Source organism: Sinohyriopsis cumingii, chromosome 7 (assembly GCF_028554795.1).
Source record: "Sinohyriopsis cumingii isolate HCF-2022 chromosome 7, ASM2855479v2, whole genome shotgun sequence".
In the NCBI taxonomy this organism is placed as follows: domain Eukaryota; kingdom Metazoa; phylum Mollusca; class Bivalvia; order Unionida; family Unionidae; genus Sinohyriopsis; species Sinohyriopsis cumingii.
Genome location: NC_142967.1, coordinates 2,533,083 through 2,559,036, shown reverse-complemented (window position 1 = coordinate 2,559,036; position 25,954 = coordinate 2,533,083). Strand labels below are relative to the sequence as shown.

Genomic DNA, 25,954 nt, shown 5'->3' with positions numbered 1-25,954 from the left:
CAATGACGTAACTAACAAAACATTTACAGCGTAGTCATATATTCGGTTCATACGTTTTTTCTTCTCTCTTTTAATGTAAAAAATCATCAAAAATACGAAAACAGTCCCATTAACGCCGTCTTTATAAAAAGATACAAGGCTTAAATCGATAAGGCTGTTATTATATCTTCTAAGGATGGCCTATCGTCTATGTGCTTTTGAAGCAGACGACTTCTTTGAGTCACGTGGTGTCTCACCTTACGATCAATATAATTGATGCGACCGTCTGCTAGGAGCAGAGGAAAATATTGCATTGCATTTTGCCAACAACCAATGAAGTTTTCACTTTGTCGTTGGGCAGGTCAATTATTATATTTGACGAGAGAGATAACGTGTATTTGCTGACTTCTAGAAAGCCGGAATTTCCTACAGAGGACAATAAAGGTAAGTGTTTTACCTCGAAAACTTACGTAATAGAAACAGTCTACACTTAAAATAAACGAGAGGACTTCATGTACAAACATTATGAAAAAACATGAACTATATGACAGAAAACAAGAATTTTCGAGCATAAAATCCTCTGCATAATAGAATATTGCGAAACAAGCCAAAAAATATAGTGTGATTAGTATAGTTCATTTCTTAGAGACAAAAAACGGTAGTGATCGATAAACAACTGCAAAGAAATCGCTGGTAAGCTCCCTATATATAAACATATAAAATCCGATTTCGGATTCGAAAATTATTTCCAATACTAGCGTAAGCTTAAATGTTGATCAGCTTCAACAAACTCCGAATGTCTTCCAATAATCTGAGAAATGAAACTGGGAAATATTGAAGCAATAGAATAGATAGAAGTGACAAATTATTGCATGCTCTGTCCCAACCATGATATTGAAGATGAATACCATTTCACTGTAGTATACCCTGTGTATACTGGCTTGACTATAAAACTAATTAGAAAGTACTCTGGGAAGAAAGAAAAACATCCATGCACGATTATGTTCAATTGTTAACTTCTAGAAATAAGAAAATGATATGTTCCCTGGTGAAATTTACTTGTGAAACATTTAAAAAAAGAAATAGATTATTATTTTTAGAGTAATTAATTATAAGGATTGAGTATATTTGACCTTCGTCTCCATTTTAGCTTTTGAAGGAAGAAAAAAACAATTTGAGCTTATTTATACAGTTGTACAAATAATATTTAATAACCACGCCCTATTTGTAATATTTGTATTATGCATTATATAATCATGTAATTGCCTATGATAAAAACTATTGAATTGAATTGAAAACTAACTGAAACCAACCTTAGCGTTAGAACAAATTCAACACACGCCAAGCATCGTTGTATTTCTCAATGTTTCATGGAAGAAAAGCCATATAAACAGACGTTCATTATTTTGGTAATTGTTATTCGCTTTATGAAATGCATAAACTGACTTGTGAATTCAGAGGGACCTGCGCACCAAAAAATATTTGCTTGTATCTTCGGAATGCATGGAATACCTCTGAAACAAATATGCTATTTTTTTGAAGTTTCCTCTATTCGTAAAACTGAACTTTAATTTAGTCTCCATTAATAATTACACATAGCATGGGTAAAACTCGGACACAAGAATGCCTTAAAAATACATTACTGACATTCGCTTTTGAAATTTCTTTATATATAATAACGTATTGCATATTAAACCAACGAAACGTAATATTTTTATTTGTAACAACATTTGATAACGTTTAAAACAATATAACATATTCAATTTCTATTGGTGATATTGATCAGCTGTTGGTTATTATTATGGCAAATCTTTCTAAGAATAAGTTCCGCCGAAATACTAATAAGCAATTCGCTCTTTTCCAATGTGTTCATAGTTGATTCTTTATGGAGGGGGGGTATTATTGGGGGTGTTGCCTGTTAAATTTTTTGTGAAGCAGCAATGTTGCTCCCACGATGTATGTTAGAAAACCTCGATATGTTTAATAGTAGCAAGTAATATTGATTGAAGACAAATATGCAATCCTGCTAGTTCAAAACCATTTGTCTTTTGGTAATTCGATTTGTTTATCAACAGAACAAACGTGAATTATTAAAACATATAAACATCAAGAATAACATTTTCTGCCAAACTAAAATTGTATGAAACGGTTTTCTTTCTTTTAATATCACCGATCCATTTTTCATTATGAAAGCACTTTTTTACACAGTATCATGAACCGGTACCAATTATCAATGTCTGTCAATGTGAACTAATACATGGTGTTCTATTACATTTGTTCCATCAATCCAAAGTTAAAACATTCAAACATTTCTGCACACTATTAATTTCTTCTGCAAAGGATTGATGAACATTTGATGGTTTTCATGTGTGAAATACTTGTAGCGAAACTAGGTTGCCAAACTTAAACAAAAAAAGTCTTTATCTCACCAGGCTTTAAGAAATTTAATATCAGTTAATTTCAAATGGAAGGAAGCAAAGATTCAAGAAATATATTGTCTAAATATCGTCATATATGGTAGAATACTGACCAATTAATTTTAAAACTTCATTTCAAATTATTTATTCATAGTATTGAACATGCCAGTATGATTTGTATTATGTTAAATGGACATGCCACTAAAAACATTTTATTCTCTCTCTCTCTCCTTCTCTCTCTCTCTCTCTCTCTCTCTCTCTCTCTCTCAAAATTGTTTTTTAAGATCCTGATTGGTAGTGAGATCACTGCAAATACTTTATTCCAACTTTTTGTGGAACTTAAATTCAGAGAAATCTACCTAAAGTCTTTTCTCCTGTAAGGTTTGCTGTCTGTAATGATCATCTTTTATAGAATACAAAATATTAGCCTCAGTAATTTCTTCATTTCCAACCGATTACAAGTGGGGTCTTTGAGCGATTTAAAGGATTTAGATTGCGCAAAATTGCCGTGGAATAAAGTTCCATTTCTAGTATATAATGCCTGAATAGTTGTTTTGTTATCTACTGTGTCCAGTTTGCATATAAGGAGTCAGCATTATATAAACACATAGCAAAACGTTCAAATTAAAGTGTACATTTACGATATAAAGCAAAAGTAGTGCATGTTAAAGTGTACATTTGCGATATAAAGCAAAGGTAGTGCATGTTAAAGTGTACATTTACGATATAAAACAAACGTAGTTCATGTTAAAGTGTACATTTGCGACATAAAGCAAAGGTAGTGCATGTTAAAGTGTACATTTGCGACATAAAGCAAAGGTAATGCATGTTAAAGTGTACATTTGCGACATAAAGCAAAGGTAGTGCATGTTAAAGTGTACATTTACGATATAAAACAAACATAGTTCATGTTAAAGTGTACATTTACGATATAAAGCAAAGGTAGTGCATGTTAAAGTGTACATTTACGATATAAAGCAAAGGTAGTGCATGTTAAAGTGTACATTTGCGATATAAAACAAAGGTAGTGCATGTTAAAGTGTACATTTGCGATATAAAACAAAGGTAGTGCATGTTAAAGTGTACATTTGCGACATAAAGCAAAGGTAGTGCATGTTAAAGTGTACATTTACGACATAAAGCAAAGGTAGTGCATGTTAAAGTGTACATTTGCGACATAAAGCAAAGGTAGTGCATGTTAAAGTGTACATTTGCGACATAAAACAAAGGTAGTGCATGTTAAAGTGTACATTTGCGACATAAAACAAAGGTAGTGCATGTTAAAGTGTACATTTGCGACATAAAACAAAGGTAGTGCATGTTAAAGTGTACATTTGCGACATAAAGCAAAGGTAGTGCATGTTAAAGTGTACATTTGCGACATAAAACAAAGGTAGTGCATGTTAAAGTGCACATTTGCGACATAAAGCAAAGGTAGTGCATGTTAAAGTGTACATTTACGATATAAAGCAAAGGTAGTGCATGTTAAAGTGTACATTTGCGATATAAAACAAAGGTAGTGCATGTTAAAGTGTACATTTCCGATATAAAACAAAGGTAGTGCATGTTAAAGTGTACATTTGCGACATAAAGCAAAGGTAGTGCATGTTAAAGTGTACATTTACGATATAAAACAAACGTAGTGCATGTTAAAGTGTACATTTACGATATAAAACAAACGTAGTGCATGTTAAAGTGTACATTTACGATATAAAACAAACGTAGTTCATGTTAAAGTGTACATTTACGATATAAAACAAAGGTAGTGCATGTTAAAGTGTACATTTGCGATATAAAACAAAGGTAGTGCATGTTAAAGTGTACATTTGCGATATAAAACAAAGGTAGTGCATGTTAAAGTGTACATTTGCGATATAAAACAAAGGTAGTGCATGTTAAAGTGTACATTTGCGACATAAAGCAAAGATAGTGCATGTTAAAGTGTACATTTGCGATATAAAACAAACGTAGTGCATGTTAAAGTGTACATTTACGATATAAAACAAACGTAGTGCATGTTAAAGTGTACATTTACGATATAAAGCAAAGGTAGTACATGTTAAAGTGTACATTTACGATATAAAACAAACGTAGTTCATGTTAAAGTGTACATTTACGATATAAAGCAAAGGTAGCATGTTAGTGTCCATTTACGATATAAAGCAAAGGTAGCATGTTAGTGTACATTTACGATACAAATAAAAATACCATTTAAAGATTATCAGTGCAATATAAACATAAAGTATTATTTAAATTGTACACGTACAAAATAAACAAAAGTATTATTTTGGATAAAGTATCTACATCACCCCTGCGATTATTAAGTTCCCATTCATTTGATGCTAATTAAATGTCTGTAATGTGTAAAACGATAATTATGTGCGACAAAATTTTAATACAATATATTGACAGAAAAAAATGAGCAGATTTTGCAGAGAAACGTTGTAGCTGTAATCGGTGATATATGATATCTTTTTCAAATTTCAATGTCAAATGTATCAAATAAAATCATAAAGTCAAATGAATAATGATACAATCATAATGTCAACTATACCTTGATAAAATTATGTGTGCGTTGTTGGAATTTGTAACGTGGCTGTAACGTCAGTCATATCGCTACGATGTCTGCAGTGTGACACTTTACAGTGACGTCTAGCACTGGAACATCATGCCATAGACATGTCGCACTATATCCCACCAGTCACAATATTCTGACACCAGGATGACCAGTCCTAAGACTAACGTCTTAATGCTGAGCGCCAATCGAGGCAGCTGCTACTACCATTTTAATGTCTTTCGATTGACTCGGTCGGGGTTCGAACCTGCATCCGAGGCGGACATTCTTATCGCTTAGCACATGCAATCATAATGTCATATTTATTGTGATAAAATCATAATGTCAAATATATCTTATATCGGATTCAGTGCAATTTACTTGATTATAACGGGGGTGTATAAGTGGCAAGTAAAATTTGCAAATGTCGCTTGACATTTCAGAGTTAAAGAGACTGTGCTAGTTATTTTGACTTTCGACTAATGCTTGTACTAGATTGTATGCCATCCATGTTGTTACATCAATTACTTCTTGTCAAGAACTCCTTTGAACTGGCATCAGATGATTAAGAAATTTTCAGTGCATGAAATGAAGGTCATTAGTGTACGTGTTGGCAGTTCTGAATCAAAATTAAACTTGATACAACTGCACCTCTTTTCCGCATCTGTCTCGTCCACGCTCAGTAAGCAAATAGATAAATGCGTCAAAAATTGCAATTCCAGAATTTCCGAAATGTGCGATGCTTTAAAATTACCATTTATATGTATACTTGAGAAATTTATTTCCTAAATTAAAAAAAATTACTAGACCAGTCTGAGATAAATTATCAGACCTCTCAGAGTAGAGCGAACACAAAATAACAATCTGAACTTTTTGCGCAGTATAAATGATAACTAACACAAGTACACCTTCAAGATTAACATTACTTATTACTCTGTACTTTTAGTAGGTATTCTGGTTCAAACTGTGTAATAAAATCAGGGAATCGGTCTAGCCACTGGCTTGGCATTAAAAACACTATAGACAATGGTGTAATTTTCGGTGTTATACCTGACACTTAAAGCCTGCAATCATGAAGAATTTTACGCCGGACTTTAACATCTAACTTGTATGTAAAAGATGTGGCTTATGTACAATATGTCAACAACAAAATCTGATCGCAATTTTACAAAATTATACAGAATTAAAGCGAACAATTTCTGAATCTTTTACTTGTATTTGTATTATTCTTTGCATTAAATTAAACATAATTGCCTAAAGTAAACAGCATACAGAAATCGGAACATTTCCTAGTTTCATTCATTCCCAGCTACTCATTTAAGCGGTATTTTAATGTCAAGATAGTTCGCGTCCATTAAATTTCACGGAACTGTTATTGCATGCATTTTTCATTTTCTAAAAGCAAATGTATTTGTGGTTATTGAAATTTGCGTTTAGACTCGCTCGCAATTTCCACTCAAAAATACAGCATGCGAATAAAAGTAAGTTTACCGTATTCCTTGGAAAAGCGAAACTGTTAAATTCTTATCTTGCCCCAAAAATTGCGTGTGACCAAATCCGATAATGGCGCACATTTTCTCTTAACTCATCATGCGAACAAAACAAGTTTCTTTGTCGATGCTCTTTGAATCCATGCTCTTCTTTGTATATTGTATGTTAACTGTAGCTAATATGACGCACAAAGTGAACGATTTTCCTGCAACCGAGATAAGTAGTTATAAAAGCATCTCCATTTACAATATTAAAACTATATATATCTCCAGATTACAAGATTTAGGACCCATACGCACGAATAAGTTTTTTCGTCACATAAAACAGTATCGTATTTTCGGCTATCCAATACACGTTTCCATGATATACACTGACACCGGAGACGAATAATGATCAAATGGTGTCAAAATGTATGTTAATGAATTTTAAAACTGGGAAATTTAAAAATTAAGTTAACTTGAAAAAAATTAAAGTCTAGCGCATTAGATAATCAATAATTGACATTTTGTATTTATCCTTATCGAAGCCGTTTGCAAGAAACGGTACAAACAACTGCCAGGCAAATTTAGCCTTAGCCTCGATACATGCGAAAGTTATTAGCATTTTCGTTGAACAACGACCAATGGATCAATTACTGCACCTGAGAAATCACACCTAAGTTCACAGAAATACGTCTATCAGATTTGCAGTCATAATTTAGTTTCGTTTAATATGTCGTCATTGGAGTTGATTTAACAATAATTCGTTTCGACTTTAAACACATTATTTGCTTAAAACTGTTTCTTTGGCATATTTAAGGATGTGTAGAAAACTTTTGACATCGAGACAGTCCGCTTAAAAATATCAAACCTTCATGAAATCCTAAATATAGCAATGGTCAAAGTATTAAGGGAGTTAATCTCATCCATCGAACAATTAACCTTCTGCCTTATAATGGCATGATTGCGCGCAAAAAATCAAAGCAACTGACTTTATTTCCAATACTTATGGATCATGATGCATCATCTAAAGAAACCAAAATCAACCAAAACAATGATGGAACTATCTTCTCTGTTTTGCCTTCCAGAAGACGCCATTAGGTCTTAAGGAGTACTGTAATAAACCTAGGGTGTGTATTATTTGCATTTTGATTTCCGTTCATAACATTGTTAGATTAAAATGATTAGTTGTTGATTATGGGGAATCGATGTTGGGAAGCTATTTCTCACCCTGATTAATTAGCCAATTTCTTGGAGCAGGCGTCATAATGTGGGACATTCACGGGACTTTATTTAAGCTTAGATTAGTTTTGGAAAAATGGATCCTCGGGAAACAGTAATTTAAGATAGGAATCATTCTTTCTATTGGGATGTGGGTTTGTCATTTATATTGTTGTATATTTTGTGACATGTGTTGATTAGAGAAAAAAAAAATAAAGGTTCCTTTTGTGCATTCAGAAACCTTCCTGTTTTCTCGAGGTCATTGGAAGTAGGGAAACACGTGGACGATCAAGCCACGCCCAAGCAGGTGTTTAGTTCATTCGGTATGAGAACAATCGCGTGTAACAGCATTTTATATTTTTTTCACTTTATCTATTTTTGGTTCCTAAAATATTTTGCTACAAATAATAAAAGTAATACCATCAAGTAAGCTAGGCTATCAGTCTACAAAATTGTCTTTTGAATAAGACAACGAAGTTTCTGAAACTCCATGAAAAAGCAAACATAACAGAAAAAAGCCTTTCTATCAAAATTGTAAATGTAATGTTCGATGAATTCCACGAAACTGCAATCAGCCTAAGTTATAGAGGTAATCTCCTTCATTAAATTAAGGACAACTTCAATCAGTCTTCAACTGATCGACAAAACTCGATAAGTGAATTTCGAGAAACTGAAATCAATCAAGAATATTACAGTGGAAAACCTAACACACATTGGTTAGTCAATAAAATTGTAGAGTGAATCATAATCAATAAATTACCTTAGAAACTATAGATTATACAAAGTTGCCAGTTTGATCACGTTCGGTGATTTGATCAAAATGTAAGGTTCAATGTAAGTAACGTATATTGGAACTTTGGTTTATTTGGATTCTCTACTAATAAAACTTAATGAAATAACAACATATAGCAATAACGTTCAAAAGGAACATAACTTAATACACAGAAGGAAAAAATGAGGAATTTCAAACGTTCCCATGCAGGAAATGTTCCGGAACCCAGTTTAGTCAGTTTCCCTATACAAATACCATCAACATATCAGGAATCTGATTCTCGAATAAGAACGTGAATAAAATGAAAAAATGTAAGGTCCCTAACAAGGGAGCATTTATTTGAGGAAAGATCGTTTAGTTAATTTTTTCTTTCAAATTTTAAAAACATAAAGAGAAAGAAACAGCAAGCGATTTGAAGATAAGAATAGATTTAACGCACGATCAGTGTAATTTTTCAGTCGAGACTATTCTCGGTTAAAGCTTCGCATGTGAATTACAAGTTAAAATAAAACTTCCACTTTCTCCAGGCAACGTTTTAGTGACCATCCTTGATTTTATTCTGTCATAATGAGGACACCAGCTATTCCATGTTTACTGGTTGTTTGTCGCTACCAACACGACCTTATTCTGCACACGCCTTATCAGCTTTTCTGTACAAAGTGACCCGAAGTTAGATAACTCTTGGATACCCCTACGTTGCAATGGAACACAGAACCACCATTCTTGATGGCTATCAAAAATGGCAAAATATATATAGAAAGAGTACAAATTAAAAGCAATTATATTAATGGGGATGTTGCTCAAATTATTTTTAATTTTATTAGGACGTTTCTCGCATTAAATCAACGTTCTCGAAAAATTTCCATGCATATTAGTATTCCTGAGCCAGTTAAGATTTATGAGCATAAAATAATTCAAGGTATTACAAATATAGAAAAAATGCAAATTCAGAATTAAAACCATCTTACCAATAGAAAAGTAATGACTGTGCTTGAATATGCTATAGAATGTATCGCTAGGCAAAATTAAATTTATGTTGTACAATAGCATGCCTGGAAAATAAGAAATAGTTATTTGTCATATGTAATGACTGGCTTCCGGTGCAGCTTTCAAAGGGAAGCTTTTTTGTCCCAGGCTATGTGTATTGATGCAAATATGGATTTAATCTAATTTCTTCAAAGACTTGGTGCCATAGTGTATCGGATTGAAGTATGTAAATACGAAGTTAATTAATTCGACTTTCTATAAATATTCAAATAATAATTGAAGCTAATATCACCACTGTATCACTTTTCATGAATTCGTTAATGTATGTATGTATGTATGTATGTATGTATGTATGTATGTATGTATGTATGTATGTAAAGGTAAAAATGTTAAAAATGAATTGCACCAAAAATTGAAGAAGATAAATTCTTCTAAATTAATTTAAATTAAGTACAGCAATATAAAACTTAAAACGTGAAGACAATACATTTCTGTAAAATGAATATAAAATAACAGATAACAGTAACACTTGTAAAACCGTTAAACATGGTCAAAATTTTCTGTTTAAACCGCGTTTTCCTAAAATGTCTAAGATTGACTCAGGTGGTACGTTTTTGCATGCAACTGACATCAAATATATTTCTGTCTCACAGAGTGGAAATCGACACATTCAACACATTCGACACCAATGTGTCACACTGTCAACGGACACTGGTATGACATGCACTCTGGTCGAGCGTCACACTTCATGGGTATGCATGAGTCAGGTACGTGTGTCCGATACGCGATAGGCACATTGCCACCTTTATTGTTTGATTGCTTGGAAAAAAGTGAATACGAGGGTTGCCCCTCTCCTATAGTATCATGCTCTTAAAATCGTTTTACGGAGTGTTTCTTCCACATATGTTGCTAAATACGAGGAACATACTAACTTTACAGTATTTAAAGTCAATATATGGACTATTCCATTCTCAAACCGATGACTTTAGGGCAACTGTGGCTGCTCTTTTGTAACAGTGAGTTTGAATTCCAGTCATGTGCGGCCATTCTACCATGTACAACTAACTGCGTTATCTGCCCATTCATTTCCTTTTACACGAATGTGATTAGACAGTCTACAGTACTGAATACGTTTTCCAGATTGTATCAGGACATGATTGTTCTGCAATATCTGTGATATTACTGGGTTATCGAATTTAAGATTTTGCAAGGCTTTCAATATAGAAAGGGAATCCGAAAAGATTATGAAATTTGTTTTCTGAGAGGGTGCAATGTAGTTTAATGCTGCAGTATGGCTGTACTTCCTGTATTACAATTTGAGTCTCTTTGGGTGTTGCAATTGCAGCTACAACATATATATCCATCTTGTAGACTGTCTGCGTGCATAGTAATATGGTTACGATGGAACGCTCTCGTTTCATTATATTCAATTCAAGAGAAAAGATGGGGTTAAATGGATTAGAAGATAGCTTGATAGTATATCAATGAACTACTTTTGTTCGTCTTAGATACAGTAAGGATTGATTTGCCTCAGCATAAAGGGTTTCTTACGGTGAAATTCTAAATGCACTCAGTCTACGTCGGAGCTTGTGTGTGTGTGTGTGTGTGTATATATATATATATATATATATATATATATATATATATATATATATATATATATATAGATAGATAGATAGATAGATAGATAGATAGATAGATATATCAAGCATCTGAAAGTAAAATTTACAAGCTGATCTATAACCAATCACGTTTTGATATTAATGCGGAACAAGGTCTTCTGATCTGTTCTATAATCTCTATTTGCTACGACTCTTTCTAAATCTTGAGCTGTTGATATTTGACCTTTGTCCATGACGTATCCAACATGTGGAAGAAAAGTTAACTTACAGCCGAAAATAAGTCTGCAATTTTGTGGTCTGATACCCAAAAGAAATATCACAAGATAGCTTGTGTTGTTGGGTTCGGCCTTTGTTCCTAGCCACGTCATCAACGGATCGGAATCAGCTTAGGGGATTTTTGAGTGCTCTGTTCAGAAGTTTTGGGTTTAGCCTCGCCATAAATGTGTTGCAAGATTTGGGTGCAACTTTGGTGGAAAGTCCTGTAATGCTGACTTAGTGATAGTGTTGGTCATTGTAGCGGTGCAAAATTTTGTAATGTACATTCTGAAGTGGTCAGCGTGACACATAACCATTTAGATTGACATCTGGGCTAGGCTCGCAATAAATTGCTGCTTGGGAAAGATGTTATATGCTCCACACACACACACACACACACACACGTGCGTGCGTGCGTGCGTGCATGCATATATATATATATATATATATATATATATATATATATATATATATATATATAGATAGATAGATAGATAGATATAGATATATAGATAGATAGATAGACAGATATAGTGGAAATTTTATCCAAGACATACAACTAGAAAGAAACAATAATGCGCTGCATCTGATTCTCTCTCTCTCTCTCTCTCTCTCTCTCTCTCTTTCTGGGTGAGTGTCTTATTTATTGGACCCGGAGGAAGACACTGTTTGACAGACAGAGAAAGAGAGAGAGAGATAACGTATACAAGGATATGTTTGCCAGGATGAATGTACTAATCGCACTATGACAGCGCCAATTACGCTCAGCATCGAGTGATGAAATATATATTACATGCTTCGTAATTTGTAGCAAAGCTAGGTGGGATCTGTCTTTTCCATGACAGAAAACCGAAAGATGTTGACGAGACTGGTGCATTAGCTTCTGAGAAAATGAGAGACCATATAGCGAAGAATATCAACGCCTATTGTCACAACGCTGGAGGTAGTCACACTCGTAGACTTCAATTAATGTGCAAAAATCACAGTTAGATGGCGTTATTCAATCCCTTGCCGAGTTTATCTTTAAGCACGCTGTTTCAATCTCGGGTTATCGATTCTTTTACGGACCATACCATTTTATTATACGAGGTATATTTGAAAAGTTCTGAATATTATTACACTGTATAACACCGGTTTTTTTCTTCAAAATAATTCGTGAACGGAACATCAGTACAATGTCTTCAAAATACTCCCCTTGCGTCCTAACACACTTTCTCAGTCTGATAATGACATTGTTTAATTCCTTTTTCTATTCACATTTTGATAACGTTGTTCAACGACCGGAAAACTACACTTCCTACTGTATGGCGGCGTTCAACTCTTCTGCTCCTAGCGAATCTTTGATCATTGGGTTCAGTCAAATGTCACCTGGAGCCACATTAGAGCTGTATGGAGGATGTGGCACTTTTGGATTAGTAGATGAATACCTCCAGTACCGATGCAAGGACGGCTAGTTTGGTTGTGTTCCAAAACCTTTATGCAAAACTTTGGAGTCGTACAAATGTCAAGTGTTACTAGCAGAGTTAGGCACAGGTACCTGGATGACCGGATACCTTACATCGAAAACTAATGCATATTAAACAAAATTTACAATCGGATTAATTCGAGAGCTTTGTCGCCTCCGCTCATTTTCTGGGATCCGGGCTTTATGATGTTCTCTTCAGTCGTTTTCACAATATAAATCCATGTTTCAACAAACGTGAAAATCTCATTCAAACGTCTCTGGTCGCTCCTTGTATATTATCGTGAAATAGTTAGGCGATTCAAACCCGGGCTAACTTTTAATCATCAGACTCATCTTGCACAAACCTTACTAAGCTTCAAATGATTCTTCAATCTAGCAAAACAGAGGTTAATTTCCTCGATAGTAGAAAAACAAATTCCGCTGTGTATCGAGCACCTTTCCGAATTGCCTCTCTCAGGGCGGCCACTTCCGTTCACCAATCGCAGACAACGGGCTTCTATAAACTGGGACATCTTCCATGGAATTCGCGACGATCCTTAACACGATGAAACCAACAAAAAAATCTGGATATGACAGAGAATTTCATCTGCAAACTGTATACAAGTCGACCTTGATATCATTCAGAGAGTATCCTAATTCAGCCCGAATTTTACATGAAATTCTTTGCACACTAGCAACATTGTTCTTCACCTACAATTTAGGGGACTGTCATTTGCCTGCGTTACGTCACACGCTTATGCAGGTGCCCGGCGTGCAGCTGCAGATGATTCTATAGAACGATATTTTGTCTATCGATCGCCTTTAGATACCGAAGGTTCAAAGATAGGTTAATAAAAGTTGCCATAAAAAATTCAGATATTTTATAATACCTCTCATGCAGTGCTTTTATAAAGAAGAATTGTTTCTCCTTGTAGTTATTAAATTATCTTGCTACAGTTGGTGCGGTGACGCATACACATGTCACGTGGTTATCAATACAATTATCTAATTTAGAAAGCACCACACTCCTTTTTTTTTTTTAAAATCATTTTAAATTTAATACAGTTTGACAGATTTTCTGCAAGTACAATTAGACAACGACTTTACTATAAAGGGAATGCATTAATCTGGTGTTATCAGCCTGCTTTTGAAAACTGCAAATGACATCTTAAGTCACGGTAGGCAAAAGATAAGAAAGAAAGAAAACAACGGCTGTTACTTTCATTCCATTCTTGAAAGAAAAAAAAGAAATACAGAAATATAAGATAGAAATTAAGATACACCAGAATATATGGATTTACATTATTAAAAATGAAAACGTAGATCAAAACAATAATATTTTCAATGTTAACATCTCCGCGTCTGTTTTTACCTTATATAGCTCTTAAAAATATATTAGTTTGTCCATTCTAATTAACACTCGCTCATGACTGAGATATGCTGATTATTGGAGAAATAAAGGGAAGCGCTTTGGGCAAAACTTGACTCGACAAGGTGAGATTTAGAAAAGAAAAGACGCATTATGATTTAGTAACTTTCGTATTTGTTTTAAAAATTAAGCAAAATTTGTTACAGGCAATTTAAATTTTAGATATATATTCTTAAAAGTATTAATTAAATCTTTGGCAAAATATTCTTCTTCGCACATTCTTTGTGATGATGGATTTTACCCCGAGTTTGGCAGATACCGTGATTTAAAAACGTATTGGTATTTATTTTAAAGTATAATAAATTAATTCAAACGTGAAATTATTCTTCTTTCATTTGAAAGTAGACCAAAAAAAATCTATATACAATTCATATATTTCAATCCATTTTATATGTACCTTTGCCACCAAAAAACGAGTGTCTTGAAGATTATAATATGCATTATAATTCACAGTTTAATTATAGCGCTCTATCGATACTTGAATAACATTTTTTAAATATCTTATAGACAAGATTCCTTGCCATTGTGTTTTGTGCAGGCATGGTCCGTAAACAAAGCTTCTGAAAGGACTTTTAGCTACCATGTACCATATCATTACAATCCTGTCTAATGAGAGGAGATTTATACAAAGTGTGGATGCAGCAGCTCAAGATATACACCAAACACAAAGCTATCAGGTAATTTTTAACTAAAGCTCAAGATAAACACCAAACACAAAGCTGTCGGGTGATTTATTAACTACAGCTCAAAAATACACCAAGCACAAAACTGTAAGGTGATGTATTAACTACATCTCAAAGTATACACCAAGCACAAAGCAGTTGCCCGATTTATTTACTATCTGCTTTAAACAAGAGGCTATATGGAGCACGCGTTTCTAGAAATAGCTGTTTCCGTTCGCATAAATATGGCCGAAACACAGTAAATTAGACATGCACAAAATGTTAGAGATCCCGCTGCACAATTTCATGGACAGAAATTACTGAGGAGGAAATCCTCTTTGTAATTATTCAACTTTATATCAGCTTTATTTATGTGTAAAATAAATAACTGAGTATCGTGTTCAATGTATAGATGCCACTTTTGATATTAAAATCGTTTACAAGTGGTTAGTCGTTTCGAGCGTGAAGACAGAGTACCTACTGCAATAAACCAAGTTTCCTCTTCTTTGAAATTAGCTCTTTTATTTATTTATTTGTGTATTTTTCTATTGCTTTGTGAAAATAGACATTTGAATACGAAAGAACCTTCTGCAGAAAACTTTCGAAAGGATCTTTTCTATTTAAGGAGCTAAATAGCACATCCATTGTCAGTCTGGGCAACAATCCTCACATCTACACATCTATTGCTACAAACAAGAATGAAACTCTGGTATCCAGGCGAGATTCGGAATCCAAGCGAAATTCGGTATCTAAGCGAGATTCGGTGCTGTGGCAAACATCGCTAATCTAGCCCATCATATAATCGTGTTTAGAAATCAATGAACTCCACCACCCACATGGATCATTACAATCCCCACATGTCATCTAACGCCTTGATAGTCAATGTGTAATGCAATGAAAACTATCAAAATCTCTGGTAAATCGCGAACAATTTCTACACATGATTAATATATATATGACTTTATGTCGTGGTATAGCAAAGCAACATCCAAATAATTAAAACTACCAAATCCCAAGACAGAAGAAATTGGATCTAGTACCGTGGTTTGATTTCTCAATTTCTTGTAATATCCAAGCTAAAAACACAGCCATATTTAAACAGTACCTTGCGATTCAATGTTTTCCGTGCTCCTTCATCAAATGATTTCACCATCAAATAGCATTGTCTAGGACAATGATTATTTGGCATTCGCAAAAGTTTAGGCCACTATTTGGCGCATTATATGTAATAATTAACACAAAGCGGGATTCTTCTACCCTATGCTATTGTTGACCGATCTATTAACACCATGGAGATATTTAAAGATAACAATATGCAATATTCCAATCATTCAGAATAGTCAATATTCGTAATCTCAGATTACGGATCAATATCAATGGTTGGAGCTTACCGTAGAATCAAATTCTTTTTATGCTTCGTCATATAATTAATTTCCAAATTGATTTTGATATTTTGGGATTGCAATTAGAGATATTTTGATATGTGATCTGAGTTTGAATTTAGATGTCATCTATTAAAATTGGATTGGTTTGAAAACAAATGTTTTTTTCTAACTGAATTTGGTTACATAGCTATTTTGTTTTTCATGCTTTCGTGGAGGACCACCGTTTCAAAGAATAATGATTTTTGTTTTGTTTAAGTTCACAAGTTCTTTGATAACAGTTAGTTCATTGTTTGAAGTTTTATTACAGGTTTGGTAAATTTAGCAGCAAAGACACCTCACCCACAACAAGCCTCACAAGAATAAATGACAATATATATATATATATATATATATATATATATATATATATATATATATATATATATATATATATATATATATATATATATATATATATATATATATATATATATATATATATATATTATAAACACAACATTAATCGGCCAGACCCATCCCTGTTCACATGTTTGATTTCAAATTATAATATATTGCCTTGAAAAAGATTTGAATAGTTATCATGTACACTTTAGTGACTATGTTTTGGTGTTAGCTGTCGTCTTAAACTTTATCAAGGGAATATGACAACCGAAATGGCCCTCTCCTCCAGAGGCATTGGTTCTTCATTCTTATGCTCTTTTGGTAGGGTGTAAATTATATTTACGGTGAAGCAGCCTGGTCGAAATTCAGCTTGTGCTTCATCAATATTATTATTTGTCTCAACCCATGTATAACGTCTAACAGTTCGAAAGTTACAAAATATTTTAAAAATTGAATGAATTAAAGAGATACCACTGTAATTATTGAGATCTTTTATCACTACGTGTTTTTAAATTGAGCGGAAAATATTTACTCCCCAACACAACACGATACAGGAAAAGATCAGAGTTAAATATAATCTTACAAATCTTCCTAAAGGAACGGCGTCATTTGAGTGGATATTTTTCATTATTTGTTTACTTTTATCTTATTAAATTAATTTAGCTCCAATTCTAATTGGTCCAACAATTTATCCGTACTTAAGTTTCCAGATAAATCGATCTCCGCTGTCCTTGGTGAAGACTGACAGCGACCGCTTAGGTTCTGGTCAGTTTGGTATTGCCAAAGTCCCTAATTTTATCAGCCAATCAGATGCAGTTTTACATCTTCGCGTTTGGCAAAATGAGAAGTATGAGTAAAGAACAATATGTGCCAAATGATTTGTCTCACCTTCAAATTTCTAAAAGCCGTGTTTCCACTGACTAATTTAAAGGAAACCAAAACATGACCCTAAACTGTCGCTGTCAGATCTTTACGTAGGACAGTGGAGATCCGATTTTAATCAGAAACATGGGCTTATTTCAACCTCTGTTATTGGTTCATTTAATGTACCTTCGTCATCTTGTGACATTCTTTGTCTTGTAATGTACCTGTGTTATTCTTTGGTAAATGTCAGACCTCTAAAATAGTTCTACCAATCTTGGTTTGTCATCGTCTGACACAAAGAAATTAGATATAGAAAATTTCTGTATCCATTGCTAAAATATAGATGAATCCTTTAGCATTTGTGTTAGTTCATTGCGATTTAGCTTCTGGTATTTTTTAATTTCTTTCTTTTAGTCTTGTATCAACAGGAGATTCTACAGAATGTATTTGGCAAAAGTAAAGCGGATTTGTTGGCGTTCAGTTCTTCACATTCTATATTTCACCTTTCAGGTTATGAGTCTGTGTGTAAGATCTTCAACACATATGTAGTGCAAATTTCAAACCTTTATTTAAATACACGTGTTTCATTTGATTAACGTTGGGTAATCCACGCATGTATTAATGTGTGCCTAAATAGTTCAAATCAATTGCCCAAAGTATTTCTCCTGTCATCGATATTTTACGTAAACTCTGTGACACTTCTTTAGATTGTTAAAATCTGCTGTCAGTCTTGGGTCTCAATTTCAACCGACAGTATATTGGAAAATCAACCACTTCGTCAAGATGGTCTACATTAAAATAGGAAACTGCATTCGCTAATCAGTGATGTAGTCGACACCGGCCCCAACATTAACTAATCAAGTCAAGTTTCCTGCCATTCATAATAGTTTCCTGCTACTTCATCGTACACTCTGCCATTCATAATAGTTTCCTGCCACATCACCGTACACTCTGCCATTCATAATAGTTTCCTGCCACTTCACCGTACACTCTGCCATTCATAATAGTTTCCTGCCACTTCACCGTACACTCTGCCATTCATAATAGTTTCCTGCCACTTCACCGTACACTCTGCCATTCATAATAGTTTCCTGCCACTTCACCGTACACTCTGCCATTCGTAACAGGTATCTAAACGTTTTCAGGACATAATTCAGCAAATTCAGACGTTCCATTTATAGTGATTACCTCTAGGTTTATCAAAAGAGTCACCGTCATTATAGTGACTATATGTATGCCAATGTTAATTACATAGACTGTGTGTACAACATTTTTATTGGCATGTCTTACTTGCAGTTCTAAATTTTAAAATTCATCTCACACACACACACACACACATACACACACATACACACACGCACATACACACACAAATATATGTGTATATATATAAAGAGAGAGAAAGAGAGACAGACAGACAGACAGACAGAGACAGACAGAGACAGACAGATTATATTATTATAGTATGTACGCTTTACCACTGATAACCACGAGATATATACATTTTTCAATGCCCAGTTTTCTTTAAATGAAAAATTTATACAACGACATACTACACATATATTTTATTTATATCACATACAGATATACATAATAGCATTTCCAGCGGAGTTCAGGTTGATTTCATTCAGCTTTGTATTGACAGAATGAACGGTATCTTCATAACCATGCTCAATTCGTCCGGTTCAAATTCGAGTTCGTTATCTTTTTCGGCTATTCGCGATCCTCTGCAAATTGATAAGTGATGCTTTTCTCCTTTTTTCAAGCTTTTAGATTTATTGATATTAATTAAATCAATAAAGAACTCTTATAAATTAAATAACAAAGATGGTTTAGATGAAACAAAAATGAAGCACTACAAACATAGTAGTATTAACTTACTGAACACCGAACACGCAGCCATTTACTTACCGGCGAGTATATTGAAACTAATGGGAATATAAACTAAACGAAATGACGAACCAACACTGGGTAATTTGAGCATTTAAAGATATGTACATTAGATTTAAGTCTTTTTTGCTTTAATTAGCATTCCTACCGACGATTAGATTTTCTCACTCGATCGATTGTGGTAGGAAATTTGCTATAAGGTCGTATTTCATCGTCCATCCCTATGTTTCTATGTTGGTTTAACAGTATAGGTAGCACGGAGTAAGTTCAGTGTCAAACGTTTCATTAAACACCAAATTCTCTCTCTCTCTCTCTCTCTCTCTCTCTCTCTCTCTCTCTCTCTCCACAGATTTGAACGTGTTTTGTCCCTTACCCATGAGAGAATGAGGTTTTCAGTGAATATGTGTTACGACGCTATGATCTTAAAGTAAGTAACAGAAAGAAGCAAAAAGCAACAAGTTTAACAAAATGCTGCAAATAATTTATTTCCCCTGAACAGAAAATGAAAATTTACAAAGAACTTAATCTCAGATAGGCATAAAAGTTATATTACAAGTAAAAACGGATAGAATATTCCGAATGAATTCAAGTGGTGTTCGAAATGGATTTCATTCTCAAATGTGCTGATGTACCAATAGCCTGTAATAGTGTTGATGTGCTAACAGTCTTGATTCATCACACCTGTATAATCCAAAATGTCAATGAATGAATAAGAAGAATTCGCAAATAGTGATTCAGTCCGAAAATTATCAAATTAAAATTGAACACAACTAAAGTTAAGCATATTAATGAATAATTCTGAAGTAAACAACCTTGATATAAAACATTAGACACAACAAAGGACGATGATGAGGGTCATCATAATATAAATTTATATCAAGCTGTAAACAACATTCGTTTCTGGAATCTACTAGGGTCAAAATCAAGGGTCATCTCAAACTCATAACCAAGTAAATGTGTACAAAAAATGACATTGGACATGTGGCCCAATCTTCTACCACCAATTGTGGACAATGGCCAATCACGGAAGATAAATATACATAAATACATAACAGCTGTACATATGCTGACACATTGTAAACGCGTGCCTCTGTGTGTGCGTGCGCGGGCTCGCGTGTGTGTGTGTGTGTGTGTGTGTGTGTGTGTGTGTGTGTGTACATGACATTATATGTGTTCTTACTGATAATATTAATTATGTGCATTGCAAGGCTAAATATGATCACCAATGTGATATTTCCGGTTACATTACTGTCTTTGTTATATATCTTTGGAGTTCCAGCTATTCTTGTGTAGCAAACATATTGAAAGAAGTACCTACGCATTTCATATTGCTCCGTAAAACTACTAACCTTTACGGAGATGTCATCCATTATTGGAATGGATGATTGTATTCACTTCCATAGTTCGTGACTCAGTGCTCAAGCATATTAATGAAACACCAGACACTTAGGCATTCAAATGTATGTAAGTTAATGAAAAAAGATAATGTTTGTTTTTCCCATATTAACCAGGCACACTCTGCTAAAACTACTGCGTTATGCATTTACCATAAATTCTCTGTATCTCTCATATTTCCAAATTAATAAAGGTTAAGATTCGGGCAAGTCACTTTACCATCTCAAATTACAATTATTGGGAAAAGTATTGCACATTAATTATTAAGACTGATTATGCTATAAGAATGTCAATCAACTATTCTGATATAAACACGTAAATATTAGAAAAGACAAGATATAATGTATTCATTATAATGTATTTCAGCAAATAATTAGTCTATTTCCGTAAATCATTTTGTACCTGTTTTCTGTCGCGTTTGTTTAAAGAACAGTTACAGAAGGCAGATATAAAATAAAATGAATAACTTGTAGATTCTTAACAGTTTTCTTTTCGACTTTTACAATTTACCACTTGAAGACCAGAACAGAGTTTGGCACCATAAACATTATATAAAAGTTTTTAAAATGTTTTAGCGATTAAAACAAGCAACAATGTATCCTGTATTTGCGATCACGTAGACCATGTATCATAGATTTGTAATTTCTTTGACTGTGTATCATGATTTTGACTAGGTTTAGACAATGTATCATGGATTTGACAGGATTTAGACAATGTATCATAGATTTGTCATCACTTAGACAATGTATCATATATTTGTCATCACTTAGACAATGTATCATAGATTTGTCATCACTTAGACAATTATCATAGATTTGTCATCACTTAGACAATGTATCATGGATTTGTCATCACTTAGACTATGTATCATAGATTTGTCATCACTTAGACAATGTATCATGGATTTGTCATCACTTAGACTATGTATCATGGATTTGTCAACATTTAGACAATGTATCATAGATTTGTCATCACTTAAACTAAAATATTCGTATGCAAAACATTTACAAAAAAAACCAAAATAATATAGGTCGACAGAATTGGTTCTATACAAATAATGACATTTTCCTTTAAAAAACGTATCTGCAGCGTCAAGTTCATAAAAATGGCTAGTATATTTTAGCGATAAAATGCCTGTAACACGAAATGATTCATGTTTCTAATGTATTGCAAAAGTCATGCTAAACAGATTCACTGTCATGGTTCATTACAGAATATATAGAGGATATTTGCTTGAAACGAGTGAATAACGGATATATTTCATCGAGTGGGTGAAAAACTCAGTATTTTCACGAGTGGCATAGCCACGAGTGAAAATGCTAGAGTTTTTCACCCACGAGATGAAATGTATCCGTTATTCACTCGTTTCAAGCAAATATTCTTTTTATTTTATGCTCACATACGTTGGCTACCTAAAGTTTGTGACACAGTGAATGAGAAGATTTCTTACGGTAATGTCAGCTGTTTACCGTACATGTTCTGCTGTGTTATGTGTACATGCGCACAAAATTAGTTCCACATCAGATTGATAAAACTTAACTGATATTTCCAGAATAACAAACTTCAAGTTTCAAGGATAACAGACAGGGATTATTAATCTGCTAATTATTAGCTATTAATTTGAAAAGGTGCAAAATCAAAGGGAGGTAAGTATGTTCTGACCCCTTAAAGTAGTTCCGGTAGTGAAAAAATATTGTTATTTTTTCACTGCAGTGAAATATCAATAATATTTTAATTAGAAAATCAAGTAATTCACTGCTTAGCATAAAATAAAATACATTATTTGTTTCACATTATGCGCATCTTTACTGATGTCATGATCCCTGTACTGTGACGCTATGCATGCACCAAAACAAACTCCTTAAGTTTATGTGATAAACAGATATTTTTCGTTTGAAATGAAATTTATGAAACTTGCTGAATATTACAATATGCCACTAGCTGCAAGCATCTCGTGGCATATAATGTTATTCAACGAGTTTCATGAACTACATTTCAAACGAGCACTCGGGTAAGCAACTCTCTATCTTGAAATAATGGAATTAAAAATATAAGTGTCTATAAAATAAATGTCAACCATTGCTCAAAGATCCTCGATATACAGTGATATTGTAATCTATGTATTTTTCATTAAAGATATACAGTGATATTATAATCTATATATTTTTCATTACAGATATACATAACAGACAAGGAGGTAGGAGAGGTAAGAAACAACATGATATACATATGTATGTATGTATGTATGTATGTATGTACATGTCTGATGCCCCAGTGCTAGACATCACTATATAAACTAATGAATCATGCAATACTTTGAACTATATATTGCGAAAGAAAAGTAACAATAAAAGCCGCTTATATGCGAAGTGAGATTTTATTTTTTTAACGCATATGTATATATGTATGTATCTGTGCGTGTGATTGGATTTTTAATGTAGCTTTGCCAATTTTTCAGTCATATCGCTACAATGTCTGCAGTGTGGCAGTTTATAGTGATGTCTAGCACTGAGGCATCATGTCGCAGACATGTAGCATGATGTCCCATCCAGTCACATTATCCTGACACCAGGTCGACCAGTCCTAACACTAACCTCTTAAAGCTGAGCGTCAAGCGAGGCAGCTGTTAGTACCATTTTTGTAAGTCTTTGGTATGACTCCGCCGGGGATCTAACCCACGACCTCCCGCATCCGAGGTGGACGCTCTAACCAGCAGGCCACCAGAGAGGCCGTATGTATGTATGTATGTATGTATGTATGTATGTATGTATGCATGTATGTATGATAAATCCTTTTAACTATATACGTGTGTATGACTTACTATATATATGTGTCTTCCACGCAGTTGTCATCATTTTAAAGTAATATATTCCCTTTGTGCCCTCGATCGCTTATTCTTGTAATTGCTCTGATTTGTGGGAGGAATGTAATATAAATGGACTTCCTTGTGTGCGAATATATATCTAAAAGCAAATGGTTCAATCAATGTCAAAAAGTACGAGGAATACTTGCTCCCGACTATGCATTTACTGTTGCATTCAACAACATTTCTATTAAACTGCTTTTCAGCAGATGATATCAGACCGGGTCGATTAGAATTTAGAGCTACTCTTTCCCGAATCTCATATTTCACGTACTTCTTCCATCAATGTTTTCACATTCTTCCCCAATAGTTTTCATTAACTTAAAATATCGAACGTTAAACGCCTACGCATACAGATGGTGATGTGTGGGGAATGCATTGAAGCCTTTAATTCAGGTTGTGACTCATGCATGTAGCATGCATTCAGCTTGTTTGAGGGACTCTTTTATACCGCTAAGTATATATTCTTTACTCACTAGCAATGCATACGCAGTTCTTTTTTTGCGAAAGAAATGCAACAATGAAAGCTGCTTATATGCGATGTGAGATTCTAATTTTTTTTAATGCAGCTTTAACAGTTTTTCAGTCATATCGCTACGATGCCTGCAGCGTGGTAGTTTATAGTGATGTCTAGCACTGGGGCATCTTGCCGCAGACATGTAGCATCATGTTCCACTGAGTCACATTATAAAGACAAAAGGCCAACCAGTCCTAACACTAACCTCTTATGGTCTCACTGGACAGTTTATCTGGTGAATTTTCATCCGACAATGACCTATTGCAGCAAAATGAGAATAAGTTTACACTGAAGATACAAAATAAAACAGACTAATGATTATTGTAGAAAGCATACGTGTGTGATTTTGACTGCGGCATTCAGGTTAATTCCTGATGCAACTGGTGGCTTTTATACTGAACCAACACTGCAACCAACCCCTAAATTTTGCATTTATTTTTGACAAAAAAGAGCTATTTTGAATATTTTCCTGTGACAAGTTAGCTAAAGGAAGTAGTATGTGCCTTATGCATGAATAAAGTTCACTAGTACTATAACAAATTAGCATACTTTTCATCACCCCTCAACCATCTAGATTTGTAGATATTTACCTCTGTAGCAGACACACGTAAATACGTAAGCTAAGTCGGCTGCTCATTTGCAGCCCAAGTTACGCATTTATCTCCAATGCTCGTCTAACTGTGACAGGCAGTCACCAACAAGTCAACCCATTTTCAAGCCTAATTCAAAGTAAATCTAAACCACATTACATATTTAGTTTGTGTGTGAATTTATAAATACTAGGCTAGTGATAATTAGTTTCATGCCTTTTACCGTAAAAATTAGGGAGGTATCAAAATACGAAAGTATCCAGTGAGACCTTAATACTGAGCGACTAGCGAGGCTCATGTTAGTACCATTTATATAAGTCTTTGGTATGACTCGGCCGGGATTCGAACCAGCGACCTCCCACATCCATGGTGGACGCTCTAACCCATTAGGACACCGGAGCTGTCTGATAAAACCATAATGTCAAATTTATCATGATAAAATCATAATGTCATATTTATCGTCATAAAATCAAAGCCGCTTATATAATTTACCGTCGATCTTTGAGTCATGCAAGACTTAGAACGTAAATTTTACGTGTGATTACAAGAGCGCCCATGCAATCTAAGAGAGCATAAATATAAGAAAATCGTGTAGTCTGAGTACGAAAATAAACCCAAGACGATGCGATGTATTAACATTTACTGACATGAGGCATTTGGTTCCGACCGCCAACTGGTACAACTTAATGTGTCCTTTTCTGATAAGCATAAAGCAAACACCAGATCTGAAATCATATTTAGTTCTGACAAAATCAAACCATGTAATATTTCTGACAAATCTGACAACGTTTTCGATACGCCTTTTAATCGGAATGCTCCTATCGCAACATGACTACTGAAGTTATCGAACACTTAAAAACCGTTGCAATTTCAAAAAGAATGCAGTCAATGGGTGTTTCTGAGATACATTTATTCGTAAAATTAATATATCAATCGATGAAATTATTAACTAATCTTCCATAACATGTTTAATTATGTAACGCAGAAAATATCATCATAGCAAAAACAAATTGAAATAAGAAAATGAAAAATACTATTTTTTATTGCAGATGTCCACAAATATGAGATTGACAAAAGTGTATTAGAAAAAACATCTGCAAACGTTATAGTCTAATTTTCTGTATTCTCGTTATCGTCTTGCATTCTTTGGTTGCACGAGATAATGATGTATGTTGTATTCAGCATTTCTGTAAAGTTATATTTATATTATCTTCTATGTTTAACCCTTTTAATTATTGCCGAATTAACTAAAATCCTT

The 25,954-nt window shown here is 33.9% G+C and overlaps 1 long non-coding RNA gene across 1 annotated transcript in view; it reads left to right on the top strand.

Annotated features, from left to right (window-relative positions):
- Positions 1-300: 300 nt before the first annotated feature.
- The window catches only part of LOC149794638 (uncharacterized), a 99,231-nt gene continuing 73,577 nt past the window's right edge, over positions 301-25,954 (top strand). Inside the window, exons 1-3 of the long non-coding RNA XR_016422174.1 lie at positions 301-423; positions 10,053-10,166; positions 22,903-22,932. This is a non-coding gene — a long non-coding RNA (uncharacterized LOC149794638). The remainder of the gene's footprint in view (positions 424-10,052; positions 10,167-22,902; positions 22,933-25,954) is intronic.